This window comes from Gekko japonicus, unplaced genomic scaffold (assembly GCF_001447785.1).
Source record: "Gekko japonicus isolate JY-2015 unplaced genomic scaffold, Gekko_japonicus_V1.1 scaffold1183, whole genome shotgun sequence".
NCBI classification, from domain to species: domain Eukaryota; kingdom Metazoa; phylum Chordata; class Lepidosauria; order Squamata; family Gekkonidae; genus Gekko; species Gekko japonicus.
Genome location: NW_015167574.1, coordinates 367,785 through 382,535, shown reverse-complemented (window position 1 = coordinate 382,535; position 14,751 = coordinate 367,785). Strand labels below are relative to the sequence as shown.

At 45.7% G+C, this 14,751-nt stretch overlaps 1 non-coding gene across 1 annotated transcript; it reads left to right on the top strand.

Moving 5' to 3' along the window:
* The first annotated feature begins 13,198 nt into the window (after positions 1–13,198).
* Positions 13,199–13,270, top strand: TRNAV-GAC. Its single transcript has one exon. It is a non-coding gene; the product is annotated as a tRNA-Val (tRNA).
* The last annotated feature ends 1,481 nt before the right edge of the window (positions 13,271–14,751 follow it).

Sequence of the window (14,751 nt, the reverse complement as noted above, 5' to 3'; positions counted from 1 at the left end):
ATGACTTTCAATCTAGAAAAGACAAAAGAAATGTGAATGTAGCAGGGGTTTTTTGATTGTTCTGAAAATTTCCGTTTCCCCCCCAAAAAAAACTGGGGAAAAAGGTTTTTTTCCGAGCTTCAAAATTTCCGGAAATTTTACATCTCTAGTCCAGTGCAGCCAGGTGCCTCTCCACAACCTCCCTGTCAATGTCAGCTGGACACTCAGGTCTCCTGTCATGTCCTCTATCATCTCTAGATGGGCTCAAGTTCTTCAAGGAGAAAACATAAGGTTTTTACAGACCTACTCGTTCAAGGAGGGTTCCTTGGCTGGCATCTCTGCAGCTCTTTGATCAGAGCATGAGAGTGGTGCACACTCCTGCCTTGGGTCACTTCAGACTTGAGTCCTAACAGTGTCCCTGTTAGGAACTTGCCACATTCAGAGCAGTGGTTAAGACGCTGAACTGCAGGCTGTGGAAGGTCAGTAGTTCAGCGGTTCAAGACCCGGGTGCCGCAAGATGGGGTGAGCTCCCGTCTCTAGTTCCAGCTCCTGCCAACCTAGCAGTTCGAAAGCAAGAAATTGCAAGTAGATAAATAGGGACCACTTCGGTGGGAAGGTAACAGCGTTCCGTGCGCCTTGGTGTTTAGTCATGCCGGCCACATGACCACGGAAACGTCTTCGGACAACACTGGCTCTTCGGCTTTGAAACGGAGATGAGCACCGCAACCCTAGAGTCGGATTCGACTGGCTTTCGAGCAAGGGAACCTTTACCTTTACCTTTTAGGTTTGTTGAAGGACTTCAGTGAAGTATACTGCCATAGAGCTCACCCTCCAAAGCAGCTGTTTTCTCCATGGGGACAGATTTCTGTAGTGTGGAGATCAATTGTAATTCAGGGAGGTGTCCAGGTCTTCCCTTTCCCCCCAATTCCTGTTTAATAGTTTAACTGATTAACACTTCAGCTGACTCCCTGCTAATGCCCCACAGCCTCTTGGGACTCTCAACTTTGGAGCTGTAGTTCTAATTCCCTTTGCTATGGCTGCAGTAAAGCCAGCTGAGAACTACAACGCCCAAAGTGCAATGCGTCAAAAGTGGTGGTATAAGAATGGAGCAGCTGGTGGGACGGGCCAATAGGATGCCAGGGCAGCTTCCCCGGTGGCTGATGGGAGGGTAGGTGAGTCATCACCAACATGACTTGGCTTTTATATATTAATAGGAATAAGGCTCATTGTGGAAATAAATATAACGAGCTCTAGAAAGAGGCTCTGGGTAAGTGCCCCCAGTGTTGTGGTGACCTCAGCAGGGTATAATGACACAGAGTTCACCATTTTCTCCAGCGGAACTGATCTCTGCCATCTGAAAAGCAGTTGTAATTCTGAGTGATCTCCAGCCCTCCCCTGGTGATTGGCAACAATTGTTCCTGAGAAAGAAATGGCTGGTTTGGAGGGTGGAGTTTATGGACCTGAGGTCTGAGGTCCCACCCCTCCTCAACCCCCAACCTCTCCAGGCTCCACCCCTCAAATCTCCAGGAATTTCCCAACCTGGAGTTGGCAACCCTATCTCCTTCCCAGCCAACCATCAGCCTACCATTGTCTGCCCCTCTGACCTCAGGTTTCCAACTCCTCCCCACTCCCTGCAGCCTCTATCTAGGAAAAGTACAGTCTTTCTCTGCAGTGGAGACCAGGCAGCTCACATCATTCTCCTCTCCCCCTTTTGATCTGCGCAACAACCCTGTGAGGTAGGTTAGGCTACCAGAATCACCCAATCAGCTTTCCACAGCAAGAACCTGAATTTGGCAGACCCTGCACCACCTCAGTAGGGTATAATGACACAGAGTCCGCCATTTTCTCCAGGGGAACATCTCTGCCATCAGGAGAGTAGTTGTAATTCTAGTGATCTCCAGTCCTTACCTAGAGATTGGCAACAATAGTTCCCTGGGAGGAAAAGTACAGACTTTCTCTGCAGTGAGGACCAAAACAGCTTACATCATTCTCTTATTAGAAAATACAGTAGAAGACAGAGTCAGGATACAGGGTGATTTTGACAGGCTGGAAAACTGGGCTAAAACAAATAAAGTGAATTTCAATGGGGATAAATGTAAAGTTCTACATTTAGGTAGGAAAAATCAAATGCATAATTATAGGTTGGGGGAGACTTGTCTTGGCAGTAGTATGTGCAAAAAGGATCTAGGGGTCTTAGTAGACCATACACTGAAGATGAGTCAGCAGTGTAATGTGGTAGCTAAAAAGGCAAATGCTATTTTGGGCTTTATCCTGGAAGTATAGTGTCCAGATCATGTGAAGTGATGGTACCTTTGCTCTGGTTAGACCTTGCCTAGATTATTGTGTTCAGTTTTGGGCACCACAATTTAAGAAGGATATAGACAAGCTGGAATGTGTCCAGAGGAGGGCAACGAAGATGGTGAGGGCTCTGGAGACCAAGTCCTATGAGGAAAGGCTGAGGGGGCTGTATATGTTTAGCCTGAAGAGGAGACAACTGAGAGGCGATACGATAACTGTCATATAGAGGATGGTACAGAGTTGTTTTCTGTTGCCCCAGAAGGTCAGACCAGAACCAACAGGCTGAAATTGAATCAGAAGAGTTTTCAGCTAAACATTAGGAAGAACTTCCTGATACAGCGCTTTCTCAGTGGAACAGGCTTCCTTAGGAGGTGGTCAGCTCTCATTCTTTGGAGGTTTTCAAACAGAGGCTAGATGGCCATCTGACAATAGTGCTGATTGTGTGAACTTAGGCAGATCATGAAAGGGAGGGCAGGAAGAGTTGCCTCAGTGCTTAGTTCTTGTGGCTTTTTCTTACACGCCCAGGGAAATGCTGATTGCCACTTTGGGGTCAGGAAGCAATTTTTCTCCAGGCCAGTTTGGCCAGGGATCCTGGAGGTTTTTTGTCATCTTCTGGATCTGGAACAGCGGTCACTGCGAGTGTGGAGGGGGAGGTATTTGTGAATTTACTGCATTGTGCAGGGGATTGGACTAGATGACCCTGGAGGTCCCTTCCAACACTATGATTCCTCTCCCCCTTTTGATATGCACAACAACCCTGTAAGGTAGGTTAGCTGAAAGTGTGTGACTGGTCTGAAATCTCCCACTCAGCTTCCACAGCAATAACCTGCATCTGACAGACCCTGCTCTGAGGCACTAACTGCTGTGCCACACTGACTGTCCTAGGGGGGTTGCTGGTGGTGGACAGGAGCAAGCAGCTAGGTGTCATAAAGTCATGCCAGTCAGATGTCATCAAGTCACCCAGAGGGTGCTGCCAGGCCTATGGTAGCCAACCTCCAGGTGGAGCCTGAAGATCACCTGGTATCACAACTGAACTCCAGACAACAGATCTCTGACCCCCTGGAGAAAATAATTGCTTTGGATTGTATTCACCTGAGGCCTCTCCCCTATCCAAACTCTGGCTTCCATTGACCCCACCACAAATTCTCCAGGAATTTCCCAACTTGGAGCTCTCAACCCTAGTCAGGACTGGCCCCAATGAGTTCCCCACAAAGGCCAAGGTAGGCCTGGAAAGGGGCTCCTCCCTGCACCTTTTTACTGACAGAATCAAGCTCGGTTGCCTAGCAACAGCCACTGAGGGAAAAATTACCTAACAGCAGGAGGAGAAGGGAATGATTTGATGGCTGCTGGCTCACCTCTGTAGCTAGCCAGCACTGGCGGAGCCAAGCAGGAGAAGCAGAAGCAGTAGAAGACTCTTCCTGAACAGGGAACAGTTATTTCAGTAGCCAGCCAGATGGAGAAGTGTCTTTGTCAGGAGAGACTGCCGTTTTGGCAATTTATTCTGACAGGGAACAGTGGCCAAGGTGGCAGTAGGCGGGGAAGAAGAGTGGACCCAGCCCCCAGCCAATGGCACACGAGTACTCTTGAGAGGTGGTTGGTGGGCCAATAGCTGATGGAGCGCACAGCACAGGAAATGAGAGACCCAGAAAGTGCCAATGCATTAGGGCTTTTATTTATATCAGATTGTAGTCATGGATAAAATGAACTATTCGGCCATGCTGGGAACACTGCTTAACAATTGTATAGAAATATTGATTTCTAAAAGCCTCATGCCTTCTCCTGTTCTGTCTTTTGATAACAGGCTGTACTTTATTTCCTGTGACAAGCCAAATGGTGGGCCCCATAGCCTCAATTGCCATGCCATAAACCCACATTCTTCACACTTCCATGCTAGAAGCTAGACTGTGAGGCACCCCACTAGGCCCACATGCAAGAAGTCACGTAGCTGATGGAGAAGCTGGAGTTTGGGGTCAGGGATTGGATGAGGGATTGGAATGTAGCCATAAAAACCAAATCTTGGGCACTTCCATTCCCACTCGCAATTGGCTCCTGGCCAGGGCTAATTTGTGACTGGAATTGGCCTATAACTGGTCATTCCCTATGGGAGAGACGCTCTCTCTGTTCTCTTCCTGCTCTGTGCTTGTTTATTGCACCTGGAAATGCTGTCCTTTGAAGAGACAAAAGACTGGCTTTGTGAATTGGACCACATGGTTGAGCAAAGATGGATTTTGCCTTCAAAATCCCTTGGACTGTTTGGATATTCCTCAACTTGGTAAATATGTATCTTTTTCTGTGTAGTTAAGGCAAACAGCCCTAGCCTTTCTTGTTTTGAAATCTTTCATGGTTTACTTGCAATGCTCTGGACTGAATAAAAAAATTATTCTTATTTCTAAGCTGTCTTTGATGTTGTAACTGGGATTCCAAGTCTATTTCCTGTGCCTAACTGACCACAAGCTACCATAGGGCATTCAGTGTGCCTCTCTGGGAATGAGGTGCTAATGTGTTAAGCCCTAGATGCCAACTGAGATTTTGAACTTCTAATCTCAGGTTGGGAGGGGGGATTATGGTAGAGGTTCTGGTGGCATATTGTTCTGAATCCAGAGAGGGTAGCCTACTTCTGTGGGTTGTTGTTTAAAGTGACTGTAAAAGTACAGGATTACCTCTCACCCCTGGACAGGCGTAGGTGGACTATCCTATACAACAATACCAATCATTATACACCTTTAACTCAAGACCCAACAATGCATATTTAGAGGCTAAAAATTACTGTCATGGAAGCTTTCAATATGAATGATATTTATGAATCAACATACGTTTCTCACAGTATGAATCAACATAAGTTTCCTAGAGTCCCTGTACTTTATGCATTGCAAAAATACGTAAATCGGGCAACCCCACCCTAACCACCCCAAATGCCATGGTTCGCCTACTGTCTACATTGCCCAAGCAGGCACACACTTGGCTGGCTCTCTGCCAATTGCACTGGCTACCGATTGAGTACCAGATCCACTTCACAGTATTGGTATTAACCTTTAAAGCCTTGTGTGGCCTGGGACCCACATACCTAAGGGACTGCCTCTCCCCATATGTACACCGGAGAGCCTTGTGCTCTGCTGATTAAGACATGCTGGTTGTCTCTGGCCTGAGGGACAGCTGTTTAGCCTCAACCAGGGCCCGGGCCTTTTCTGCCCTGGCCCTGGCCTGGTGGAACATGCTCCTGTGTGAGATCAGGGTCCTGCAGGATCTGTTACCATTCCGCAGGGCCTGCAAAATGAAGCTGTTTTGCCAGGCCTTTGAGTGAGGTGACAGGCATCCAGGAAAAAAAAGCTGCCCCCCTGCTGAAGATACCATCTTATGCAGCCTGAACTATACAGCCTTGGATTTCAGTGACACCAATATTAGGGACTGTACAAATCACCAGGCCCAGGTGGCATACATCTGAGAGTTCTGAAAGAACTCAAATGTGAACTTGTGGATCTCCTTACAAAAATATGTAATCTTTCCTTAAAATCTGCCTCCATTCCTGAGGACTGGAAGGTAGCTAATGTCACTCCCATCTTTAAAAAGGGTTCCAGAGGAGATGCGGGAAATTACAGGCCAGTCAGTCTGATGTCGATACCGGGTAAATTAGTGGAAACCATTATTAAGGAAAGAATTAGTAGGCACATAGATGAACAAAACCTATTGAGGCAGACTCAGCATGGGTTCTGTAAGGGAAGATCTTGTCTCACTAACCTGTTAGTGTTCTTTGAGGGGGTGGACAAGGGGGACCCAATAGATATTGTTTACCTTGACTTCCAGAAAGCTTTTGATAAAGTTCCTCATCAAAGGCTCCTAAGTAAGCTCAAAAATCATGGGATCAAAAACTGGCTAATTAATAGAAAACAGAGAGTGAGTATAAATGGGCAGTTCTCCCAGTGGAGGGGGGTAAGCAGAGGTGTACCACAGGGATCAGTACTTGGTCCAATGCTTTTTAACTTGTTCATTAATGATTTGGAGTTGGAAATAAGCAGTGAAGTGGCTAAATTTGCAGATGATACGAAGTTCTTCAGGGTGGTGAAAACCAGGGAGGATTGTGAGGCACTCCAAAGGGATCTGTCAAGGATGGGCAAGTGGGCATCAACATGGCAAATGGGGTTCAATGTGGCCAAGTGCAAGGTGATGCACATTGGAGCCAAAAATCCTAAATATAAATACACATTGATGGGGTCTGAACTGGCAGAGACTGAACAAGGGAGAGATCTTGGAGTTGTAGTAGATAACTCACTGACTGCAATAAAAAAGGCCAATGCTATTCTGGGGATTATTAGGAAATGTCAGTTATGCTGCCATGATGTTTATGGGCTGGGGTTCATTTGCCTGACCTGTGTACCAGCCGTTGCTGCATTCCTTCTTTGCTTCTGTAGTACTTCATTATCACTGACCTTGTAGATTGCATGTGTAGTGTCTGGGCATCATATAACCGTGGGATAGCTTGGGATAGCTTTCAATTCCCAGCCTGGGGTCCCTTCTTCCGCGTGCGGGAGTCAGGCCAATTGGCCTATGGATGGGGGGTGTGTGCATACGAATACCCTATATCCCATTGTGCTTGTAGAAATGCCGCCATTCTTAACAGTGACCATGTTATTGCATCTATAGCTCTGCAATAAAGTATAACCTTTCTGACAAGCGTGTACTCAGTTGTTGGCTGTGGACCCTGACATTCTGTTAAGAATCAATCATTCTCTATCTGCGCGCCTCTCTCAACCCGAGATGAGAGACGAAGAGGAGAACCCGATTCCCACCATGACGGGGGAGGAAACTCTCACTACCCAGATGGAGGTACTGGTGACCACCATGCCGCCGGTGACTGTCCCGAAGAAAGATGCGGGGACCGTGCCAAAGACAACCTCGACCCATCTGTTCCTGACCCCCACTGGCCCGAGACACTGACCTGGACAAGGGTATCACCCGGGCATGCTGCGCTGGAACCAGTTTAATCCAGACTCCATGGCCGAGACATATGTGCTCATACAAGGGCCCCGAAGGGACAGCTGGTTTGATATGGGTTTTGCATCCGTGTGTGTGGGGGTTTCCCCCATTTGGGGGAACCATGGAAGCACCACCCGGAGCCTGGGTGATGGAGAGGTCCAAGGCGTGGAGTGGCTGCGTAGCCCTGGACGAGGGATTGGAATGGGCCCAACGGATGGAGGTGGCAGACTGGGAACAATGCCAGCTAAGACAGGAGCTCGAGGAAGTAGTCCAGACGATCCTGCAGTTGGTGGTCCAAGCCATAAGGGCCGAGAGGGAGGCACAACCGGCAGCTCCTGTTCTCCCCCCCTCAACCAGTTCCCCCCCACTGCCCCGCCCGGCAGATGCGCTGGTGCTAGGACCAGCGGAGGGGCCAGCCCCAGAGTCATGGCCAGGCAGCCCGAGGGGCCCCCTACACCACCGCCTGACGGACCTGATCGAAGCCACGTTCGACGGACTTCCGGTCTATGGCGGCATGCTAAGCAGTCGCACCTCCCGGACCTCCCGGGGGTGAAGCTGCACACAGGCAGAAAGGAGGGGGAGCGGTGTATCGCACCCCCCAGGGGTCTGGCGAAAGACTCCTGGCCAAGGGACTTTTGAGAGGTTGCCTCTTCGCCAGCGCAGTGCTGGGGAATCGAGGCGCTTCTCCATCCCCATGGTCCCTCTGCTGAGTGTCCGCAAGGAACCAGTGACGCTGACTGGGACAAGCGCAGGAGATCGAGCAGCTAAAAACGAAAGCAAACTGAGGTCGGATGACTGAGTATGAACGTGAGTCGGATTAGAACGATTTTGTTAAAGTTAAGAAGAAAGCTCCCCCACCCCACGGACTAGAAAGTAAAGCGAGCAGGGGAGGGGCCCCTCCCATGCGCACAAACTCACAAGCGAGATTGGGGGGAGCGGAAGCGGTAAAAACTGTTGGAAAGACTTACCAAGGCGTGTGCAAGCGTATGAGTGCACATTCAGAGACTTTTAAAAGTTTAGCAAAAGTAAACAATCGATAAAGATGGCGGGGAAGAGGACAGAGAAGGAGAAACTTTCAAAAACAAAACCAGCTGAGAGTCCAAAACTGGAAGGAACCACTGAGCTGGCCAAAATGATAGCAGAGTCCCTGCGCCCCCTGCTGGAGCAGATGACTAACCTCAAGGAGCAGCTGTCAAAGATGAATCAATGTATCACCACTCAGCAAACACAGCTCAATGAGACTCTTAAAATCATGGATCAAACAGCTGAGAAGGTGAAAGAGGTTGATGCCACTACTCATAAGGTGAAGAAAAAGGTGCAAAAATTGGGGGAAAAGCAAATTTCAACAGAAGAACAGCTTTTGCAAATACAAATGGAGAAGGCAAACCTGGTCCTTCGCTTCCAGGGTGTTCTAGAGAGCAGAGGAGAGAATCTGAAACAAATGATGAGTGAAGCACTGGCCCCAGTGACAGATATGAAGGTGGACTATCTTATGAGCAAATGGATGTGGTCTATAGGTCCTACTCCATATACATAAAGAAGAATAATCTGCCTGGGGAAATTGTAATAAGATTCTCAAAGAGACACTTGAGGGATTGCATCCTAAGAGCAATGGCGGGGACACCTTTGACAATTGAGGACAGTACTATTCGGATTCTGAAAGACATTCCATTGAAATAAGACAACGGAGAAAGAAATACAAAGATTTAATTCTTTTTCTTCAAACGAATGCAATTTTTCAAATTTTCAAATGGATTAATACTTTACATCAATTTATAAAATTTGATATTCATTATAATAATCACACTATTAATTTTATTGACACTTCGGTATATGTAAATGAAAAGAATAAACTGGCAATCAAAATTTACCATAAACCAACTGATAAAAATTCATATTTATTTTTTAATTCCTACCATCCTTAAGGTCTAATTTGCCATATGGCCAATTTTTAAGAGCAAAAAGGAATTCATCTTTGGTTTATAAAGTTTATAAATTGGATTATAAAGTGGAGGCAGGAGCTTTAGAAAAACAATTCAGAGCAAGGGGTTACTCAGAATCTGTTATAAATAGTACTAGAAGTAGAGCTGATCAGGTTGGAAAAAAAAACAATATTGGGAGAAACCGGCTCGTGGTAGTATGGCTTATGCCTTTCAATTTTCCTGTTTTGCCAATAATATCAAACGTATCATATATAAAAATTTGCACATAGTCTCACATCTGCTTGGTTGTAGCAAGCCTCCAGATATTGGCTTTAGGAGTGAATACAGTTTGAGGAACATTCTAGTGAGATCAGACATTTCAGTAAATAAATCAGATGGAGGTGACAATAGCATTAGAGGTTATGCAGGATATGTGCAGCATGCAAATTCATGTTGGAGGATGATGTATTTGAAGATCTTAGAAGATAAAAATCAAATGCCCTCTTTTGCCACATGTTTGTCCAAAAATATTGTGTATGTCTATATTTGCCCTTGTGGATTTCAGTATGTAGGCATGTCCACATGCTCTATCAGGACATGTTTCCTTGAGCATTGCTCAAGGATTCATCATAAAATTGTTCAAGCACCTATGACAGAGCATTATATTCAGGTCAGTCATTCTGCAGAGGAAATGATTTTGTTGTTTTGTGTACCATAATAGACCATTTGTCACTTAGAATATTACTCAAATTCTTTTACAGAAGGAAGCCCATTTTATTCATGATCTCAAGATTTATGCCCCATTTGGAATGAATCAGAGCCTGGATTATTCTGCCTTTATTTGAACTGTTCATTTTTGTGCTGCTGTTGTAAGAATGATACACCTGCAGTTCATTGGCTAGTGCACTTTTAATGTGGGATGATGCTGTTATTGTTTGTGAGAACCCTGGGATTCAATATAGCTAAAAGAACTGGTAGCCTATATAATTCTTCTTGAAATTGGAGTAAGTGTATATATTGTCATTACCTGTTATTTTTAATGGATATTGGAGGTATTGCATGGATTCTATGTTATATTATTACTTACAGTTTCATTATTCAGCTGCTTAATCAGAAGAAGAAAAACTGAAACGTCCATATATCTGGGAAAGGTGTTTGGCTGTAGGAGATTTCCCACTGGCCATCCTTTGCTTTATTTATGCCCGTTGGAGATCTTTGGACACTTTTATTGCATTCAGGCAAGAAGGATCAACTTGTTGGGCTTATTTATGTACATACCTTGTCATCAGCGGCTGCAACTACCGTGATGTTATTTTGCATTTCAGTATTGATGTATGATATGCCATGAGCACGTGTTTATATTTGGGGACATTGTATGTGTTTTGGGTTATGGTCCACCAACTCAATGTAGACCCTTTGATGGTCTTCCCTTGGCGTTTCTTGCTGTTTAAACCTTCTTGTGGGGGCTGGCGATCTCCTGGAATTACAACTGGTCTGTCTCCAGGTGACAGAGATTAGTTCCCCTGGAAAAAAGGGCTGCTTTGAAAGTTGGTCTCTATGGCATTATACCGTGCAGAAGTCCCTCCCTCCTCAAACCCCACCCTCCCCAGGATCCACCCCCTAAATCTCCAGGAATTTCCCAACCCAGAGCTGGCAACCCTATGTTAATTGCTCAAACTTTTAACTTTGCTAAGATGTAGCTCCATGTGATCTCCCATTGTGAAGGGATCTGGTGTGATAATTCTCAACTTCTTGTGTACTGAGACCTATAATGAACTCAAACTTACAATATGGGATCCACATTTAATGTATTAAATACATCTGCCTTCCTTTTTCTCTGTATATTCTGCAAACACACATCCACTTTTACACTTTTCCTACTTTGGTCTCTCCTTCCCATTCCCCATCTTTCTCCTTCTCTGATACCTTCAATCAAGTCACAACACTTCCTTCTGAGTGTCCTCTTGCCTGTCGAAGACCACTAATCTAGAATAGTGGTGAGGCAGTGATATCAATCTACTTTGAACTAAGGCATATTCCAGTTCTGGAACCTATATTATATTACAGTCAGTAAAATAGATTTTACTTTTCTGCTGCACTGGGAAATGCTGTCAGTGAGGTGGGGCAGGAGGGAATACACAGCCCTGCTGCCATGGACTGTCAACCAAGGGGCCTTTGGAGCCTTATCAACAGGCATCCTAAGGAAATTGCAGGAGATGGGTGGAGCTGGCACAGTATAGGCTGATGGTCAGTGCCTGCATTAGGTTTTGCTGGCCATCTTAGTATGTGGATACCTGCATGCTGCTGACACCAGTTGCCCCCACCACTGAATCTTGGCAGACACTACTGAGGGTGTAATGTCTCCTACTTCTCATTTACCATTCACTTTTAGATGACTACTAAGTACTCCCTCACCTCTTCAGCCACAGCTTCACTGCAGAACGAGAATGAAAGGAAAAACCAACAATCTGGGTTAACAACCTTTAACTGACCTTACAGCCCATTCTGTTAAAAGCAAAAATGGTTCTCTTCCACTTAAAATTTCCTGTTTAGCCTTATACAAGAACATGCTGTTGCAATGGACCTTTCTATTGAGTACATAGGTCTATTGAGTTCAATGGCTTACTTTTTAGTAAACATACTCAGAATTGCTGCTGTAAGATCTGCAATTCCATAGCTGCTTGAAGCAGAAAAATGTCCTGAATAATTCCTACATATTTAAAGAAATAAATTTGTCCTGCAAAAGGTTGCAGCTAGCTGTAAACTTTGAAAAAACCTGTTTAATGTACTTTAATATCCTTTCATTAGAAATGAGTGATTGCTTTTTAATATTACTGGTAACCACTGATCCCCTCCTGTATAGATACATTTCTTTTGTGATTTTATTATATGCTTAATAATAGTACCAATAAGCTCAGATTTCCTTTGAATAAAAATGATTGGAAACAATATCTACCCTAAAGCATCTTTAATGTCATTACAGAAGGGTAGGAGTAAATTAAGCGGTATTTAGCCACCAAAGTCTTTAATTTCATTGCATTTGAGTGGGAGTGAGACATTATGAGGTCCAATTTAAAAAGTCGCTAATGTTTTTACATCTGAGTAGGAGTAAATTAAGCAAAATCACTCCTGAACTGCTAATATCATTTTAATTGAATGTCATTCAGTATCTAGCTCCTGCTAGAAGCAGACAATGAGTTGTGTATGACAAAACAATGGCAGCCCAGGCACAATGGCTACAAGAGATGAAACTGCAGTCATGGGTCAGGCAGAAGGAGTACTTGACGTTGACAGTGCTTTGGTTGAGATGTAATGACATTCTTCCAATATAATAACAAATCCTGGTTTGTCATTACAGCCATGGAGATCCTCTGATTCATGTACTACTCCCCACCACCCCACCCTATGCAGCTTGTAACTGAAGATTTCCACTTTTGTGGCAATCTGTGGCTTGGATCCCATGGTAAATCTATGTTGATGGTAGGGATTTCCATCATTGGAATTCCTTGCCTTCCATCTTCTAGTGTAGCTCAGAATAGTCCCCCAAATGTTGATCCTGAAGACAGGGGGCCTCCAAAAACAGTGGGGGGCGTGACGAGTTTACAGTCTTCAGTGGAAGGTGAGAATTGGCAAAAATCACTCCTCTTCTGTTAGCGGAAATTTTCTGCAGGTCCAGCCCCATGTTTTGCCTTGATATCTGATGTTCTGAGGGATCCTGCTCTGGAGCCTTGTCCTTAGATTGACTCTTTTCAGGAAAAGTTGAGAGTTCCTTTGGTGGAGGGCCATTTTCCTAGGGCTTTGAAATAAGCTGTTGAAGAAGCCTTCTTTGGCTTGTATTAAACCTCACCTTTGGAGGGTAAAATATTGAAATATGTAGTGGCAGAGCAGCTTCAGGCACATATGGCTGACATATCCTCCCTGGATGCTTTTCAGTTGGACTTCATACATGGGACATAGACTTGATAGTGCTGGTGGATGATCTCCCTCTACAGATAAGCTAAGAGTTGAAGTAGCTGCCTCCTTGGGGAGGGGCTGTGGCTCAGTAGTAGAGCATCTGCTTGACATGCAGAAGGTCCCAGGTTCAATCCCTGGCATCTCCAGTTAAAAGGACCAGGCAGTAGGTGATATGAGAGGCCTCTACATCAGACCCTGGAGAGCTGCTGTTAGTCTGAGTCAACATTATTGATCTTGATGTTCCAATGGTCTGATTCAGTATAAGGCAGCTTCATGTGTCCATGTGAAATTAGAATTTGGAATCTTGTTGCCCTTTGGTGACTTCATTATTTCCTGTCTGTTAGCAAACAGATTCCATTTGTTAGTACTTTGAGGGCTTCTGGGGGGGAAGGAGACTCACACACACCTGGCTGCACACTCACCTCAGGAGCCACCACCATCTGGCCTCCCCCCCCCAGGCTGTACTGTGTGTCTGAGCTGGGAAGCTGCACTTCAGCCCTGTTCGCTTCTGGGCAGCTCCTGATATTATTATTCTTTTTTAAAAGGTTTTCTCACCCCACTCGCTTTTGACATCATAGGATGTACATCAGAGGAGTTTTGCACCAGAGGATTTAGGGTGCAATCCTAAATGCACAGAACTAGAAATAAGCACCCTTGAGGCTAGTGGGGCTTGCTTCTGAGTAGACATGTCTAATATTATGCTAGACAATTCCAAGGTGAGGATTCCGCATCAACAACCCCAAATTCTCTTCCCCCCACTTTCTCTCTCGATTCCCCTTGGAAATGGAGGCTAAAGGCCGGCCAGAGTGGCGGCGGCCGTCTTTCTTTGGGGCTGCTGCCAACAAGTGCTGGGCCAAACCCTGCTGAAGGCTGTCTCTCCCCACCTTCCCCAAAGCATCCCTGTTAAGTCCTAACTTAACAAATTAGTCAGAGAGTGATTTCAGCAAAACTCAGGTTTATTCAGCTCGACAATCAACTTCTCCAACACGGTACAACTCCTCATAGCCCGAACAGCTTTCCATTGCAGCTGCTCGGTATTTAAACATTCCGGGCTAATGTAGCCACACCTACTATACATATTTCAACCTATCAGGTTGATCGCATAACAGACCAATCATAAGCTTTCCCGCTTACATACAGTTCAAATGTGATTGGCCACAAAGTCTTTGGCGCGAATCCCTGCCGAAGCCTGAAGCTTAACATAGCTTCTCTATGGGGATGATTTCACATTCATCCTAGTATATTCAGGGCAGCATCTGAATACACTACAAATCCCTCCCCCCTAAGCAAAAACACTACGAACAGTCATAATCACTCAGGTAGGAAGGTGCACGGCGATTTCTCTGAGACCTTCTCGGTGGACTAGGCTCAGGGTACCTTTCTGTCAGTGGCACTTTGTTTGACTCTGGGACCTCAGAGTCAGGAACATTCCCGTCCGTTCCGGTGGGTCCAAGAGTAGGGGTCTGCCCTGCCTCTTGCCCAGTACTGTGGCCCTCAGGCTCTGCAGTACTCGCCTCCTCTAGAGGTCGTGGGAAGTCCTCGGGGTCTGGGGACTCAGCTGGCAGCGCGTTGGGACGGTCAGTTGCCCATCGCTGCCTCAACTGGTCTATGTGCCTACGCCACTTGC